The sequence below is a fragment of the Ovis aries genome, chromosome 22 (genome assembly GCF_016772045.2).
Source record: "Ovis aries strain OAR_USU_Benz2616 breed Rambouillet chromosome 22, ARS-UI_Ramb_v3.0, whole genome shotgun sequence".
Taxonomy (NCBI): Eukaryota; Metazoa; Chordata; class Mammalia; order Artiodactyla; family Bovidae; genus Ovis; species Ovis aries.
In genome coordinates this window covers 39,312,551-39,317,280 of record NC_056075.1, presented here as the reverse complement: position 1 = coordinate 39,317,280, position 4,730 = coordinate 39,312,551, and positions in this window count along the sequence as shown.

Here is a 4,730-nt window from a genome sequence, read left to right as displayed (position 1 = left end):
TTTGTATCAGGGCAAGGGACTCAGCCACATGTATACATGTATCCATTCTCCCCCAGACTCCCCTCCCATCCAGGCTGCCACATAACATTGAACAGAGTGGTAGGATTTCTTTGTGGATGAGGGGAGACCTTCTCCCTCAGCAACAGGGCTGAGAAGAAAGCACAGCACCACACAGGCCACCCAGGACAGTCAGGACCAAGTGCTGGCTAGGGCAGGCAAGGACAGGAGTGTTCCAAAAAGAGGTCCCTTCTGCCTGGAATTCTTTTTCCAGTGCCCTCCCCACTTCCTTGCACCTCCTTTAGGCTGCCTTCCAGTTGCTTCAGGAACTCTACTCTCCCCCCACACCGCTGTCCTCGGCTCCCAGGTGTGGGGACCCCAGCAGATGACCTGTGGCTGCCCCTCCTCCCTTCCACGGCGAGCAGATGGCACTGTGCTGGCCTCAACTGCCCTCTCCTCTGCTCCTGGACCTTCCTTGCACTGCCGAGCGGCTCCACACTCTCCCGATCTCCACTGGTTCCCAGTGGGCAGTGTCGGACAGCAGGCAGTTTGAGTATCGGGAAAGTTAGGGACACCCCAACCTCACACACATACACACACACACACACACACACACACACAGATGGAGAGATTTTTAAAAAGTAACAAGAACGTATAACCTGGCAAATACGGATCATCCTTGTTCTTCTTTGGTGGCTTAGATTTTATCTTAAATTTCACTGTGGGAGGCATCACAACATTTAGGGCCTCCGAGGGCTTGATCCAGCCCTGCCTCACACGGCTCTGCCTGCAAACATTTCAGAGCTCAGAGGATGTGGTGGCACAGCCTAGAAACAGGCACAGCCCAGGAAGGGCTCAAAGACACAGAGGGCGTGTGCCCTCGCCGGGGCTTTTTTTTTTTTTGCACTGCCTAAAGTTCAAAACATGCTGGAACACGGAAAGAAAGGTATTTGCCTGGGTGACTCAGACATGTTCCAGCATTTTCCCACAGGCTCCTGCTCGTCCCAAAATAACTGCAACCCTGGATCCTGTCCCTTGGCATATGATTACTTTGGTATAATGTTACAGAGCAGCGGCCACACTCACATGGGCGTTGCAGGAATGCACAGCCCAGGATGAGGCTCCGTGCTGGAGAAAAAGGAAGCGCAGAGACCACAACAGGGAGAAGTGCTGACTCGCCAGAATCATCCAGACCACGGAGCAGGGCCTGGGTCAGTGCTTACCTGCCATAGACGGGGAGAAAAAGACCCAGAGAGGGGAATGGAACACCCAAACTTACAGTTTGGGGATTACAAGAGAAAGCTGTTGGAAGAGCCGCCCTTAATTGCTCATCAAGTAATACTGATTTTTTTCTCCTGTTTTAAAATTCAAGTACAGTTGCTGTACAATATTATATAAGTGGGGTGTCAAGGCTTCCCTGGTGGCTCAGATGGTAAAATATCTGCCCGCCAATGCGGGAGACCTGTGTTCGATCCCTGGGTTGGGAAGATCCCCTGGAGAAGGGAATGACAACCCACTCCGGTATTCTTGCCTGGAGAATCCCACAGACAGCCTGATAAGCTACACACACCATGGGGTCGCAGAGTTGGACACGAATAACATTTTCACTTTTACTACAGGTGTACAGTATAATGATTCACGATTTTTAAAGGTTTTACTCCCCTTATAGTTACTGTAAAAGAAAATTAACTACATTCCTCGTGTTTTACAATGTATTCTGGTAGCTAATACAGATGTTTATTCCTAAGTCATCATCACTTTAGCCTTGGAACGCTAAGTCAAGTTAAGGAAGTTCAAGGGCCTCGTGGTCAGCTAGGGTGCCCACGTGCCAGGTCTGGACAAGGTGGGTATAAGGTGTCACAATGGACCTGCCCTCAGGGGACTTAAGAGTCTTGCTTGGGAAATGACTAGATGCTGAAACAGCTGGACGACAACTGACCCCTGGCAAACAAGCCGAAGGCTGGTGGGAATTTTGGGAAATGAAGTCTGAGAAGAAGGGTTATATCCCAGCAGAGAAGGTCTCACAGAGAGGTGGGCCCCCAGGCTGGGTGTCGACTCAGGTGGGAATGCTTGGAGGGGAGCAGAGGCAAGGTGAAGGGGAAATGGGAGCTCCAGGAACGTTTGGAAACAAAACACTGGGTGGCAAGTGACCCTAGCATAGACGCCATTACTGAATAGTTTCAAGTTGGGAATTCTCAGTGGTTAGGACTCCTTGCTCTCACCGCTGAGGGGGAATTAGGATCCGACAAGATGCCTGGCACAGCCAAAAGGAAAAATAAAATTTCCAAGTCCCTTGTTTTATCTGGGAAGCAGGAATAATTTCATAGGATTTTGACACAATATATTAAAAAAAAGAACCAACTCTCTGACCAAGGGAGAGGTGAGGGATTATTCTCAAATTTCTGCGGTACTTACACAGAGTCTTTTCTGTCTTGGTGCTAAAGATGAGGAGACCAGAGTGCACCTTTCACGTCTCCTGGGGTCTGGTTCAATCCTTCTCCTGCTCCTAGGTCTGCGGGCACCTGTCACTTCCTTTTCCCTCACCCGTCACACAAGGATGCCAGTTATAGCTAAGGTCTGTCACGTGCCAAGCACTACTTTCACAAGTCTGGTTTCATTTAACCACCCCCACCTCCCCGTTTCTGGGCTTCCCTGGTGCCTCAGTTGGTAAAGATGGTGATGGTTTAGTGGTTTGGTCGCCGTCATGTCTAACTCTTTGCAACTCTGTGAACTGTAGCCCGCCAGGCTCCTCCATCCATGGGATCTTCCAGGCAAGAATACCGGAGTGGATTGTCATTTCCTTCTCCAGGGGATCTTCCAGGCCCAGGAATCGAACCCAGGTCTCCTGCATTGCAGGCAGATTCATTACAGATTAAGCTATCCGCCTGTAATGCAGGAGACCTGGGTTCAATCCCCAGGTGGTTTAGTGACTAAACCACCACCCCCTATTTTACAGCTGAGGAAACCAGGAAAGAAAAGGCTCTGTAACTGCCCACTCTTCCAGAGATTTTCCATGAGGCTTTGATTTGATCCCAGGAGTTCCAAGACTGTTCTGAACTAAAACGTTCTCTTAAAGAGCACTGGCATATGCCAAACCCCTCTGACACTAGGGAGACAGTTGCTTTATGTCCCTGACTTCCACAGAGGCAGGATAGGCACATTAACAAGAGCCTTGCAGCCAGCCCTACAACCAGCCTGTCACCACCATTCAAGGCCAAGGGACCGCCAACACAGGCTGGGTAACTCCTGCCCAATACCCACATGCCATCTAATTTTGATGGCTGAAAACATTCTCACTGCATCAAAGGACTACCTGATCTTCAGGGATAAAATATCTACCTCATTCAGTGACCACATAAGAAGCCTTCATGTTGAGATCCACTGAGTATAGGATCAGGGTCTAGCATCAGGGTCTTTTCCAGTGAGTCAGTTCTTCATATCAGATGGCCAAAGTACTGGAGTTTCAGGACTGATACTGAAACTGAAACTCCAATACTTTGGCCACCTGATGAGAAGAACAAACTCACTGGAAAAGACCCTGATGCTGGGAAAGATTGAAGGAGAGGGAGAAGGGAACAACAGAGGATGGGAGATGGTTGGATGGCATCACCGACTTGATGGACATGAGTTTGAGTAAGCTCAGGGAGTTGGCGATGGACAAGGAAGCCTGGCATGCTTGAGTCCACGGGGTCGAAAAGAGTCGGACACAACTGAGCGACTGAACTGAGCATAGATGCCCAAGTCATCAAAAAGATGGTCACGTTCTTTACATTGATTCATCTAGTAAAAAAAACAGTCCAGAAGGCTTTTTTCTATTTACACACTTTGTGTTTCTAGAATCAGTGTTGTTGTTAGCGGTCAGCTTATACTCCTCAAATGAGTTCACCACGTAAAGATGTTGGCGGACTCCCATGGGAATGACTTCAGCCTTTCTCATCAAGCTGAGTGGCAAGCACACCGGAGTGTATTTTTGTGCAGCACTGTCAGGCACCAATATTAAACTCAATACAGTCATGAGGAATTCAGCTCAGGGACTCAAGTCAGCAAGCTTCCTCACAGCTCTGAGATCTCAGGCCCATCTTTCTCTTTCTTCTCAACTTCCACTTATGTGACAAAACGTATCTCCACATTCTGGGGCTGGGATACTTCCCAAGCTCTTAAAATACATTAGTCCAGAAAGATCCTTTCCCCTCCTGTGGCTTCCTAGTGCATCTGATCCCTAACCCCAGTGACTTCGAGGAACCCAATCTGCGAAGATATACCTGGTCCCAGCTTGGCTTGGTGACTCAGAGAAATGTCAGATCAAGATGACCCCAAGACACTCACAGAACACGTGCCCAAGCCCCAGTGACCTGGACTCCAGGAAGGCGTGGGCCAACCTCAGGCAATACTGGGAACTGGTTTCTCTGTGCATTTTTGAACCCATGCAGCTGCTTGGTGAGGCCTGCAGGTGGCCTGGGGCCAGGTGGGCAGAGAGGAACCTCGGCTGGGGCAGTCAGAGAGGTGTGATGGGCACATTCCCATTACCTGGGTTTACAGCCCTGGGTCTTCCCAGGTTCCAGCTGCGACCTGAGACAGAAAAATGACCAAGACTCCTTTTCTCATCTCACCAGTAGGGACGTCACAAATCCCAGAGCAGGCTTGTGAATGCACCCGCTGTTTATTTTTCCTGAAGCCAGTGCAAGTCTATCTTGATGCTGCCACTCTTCAAAATTCAGAAACCACAGAAGACA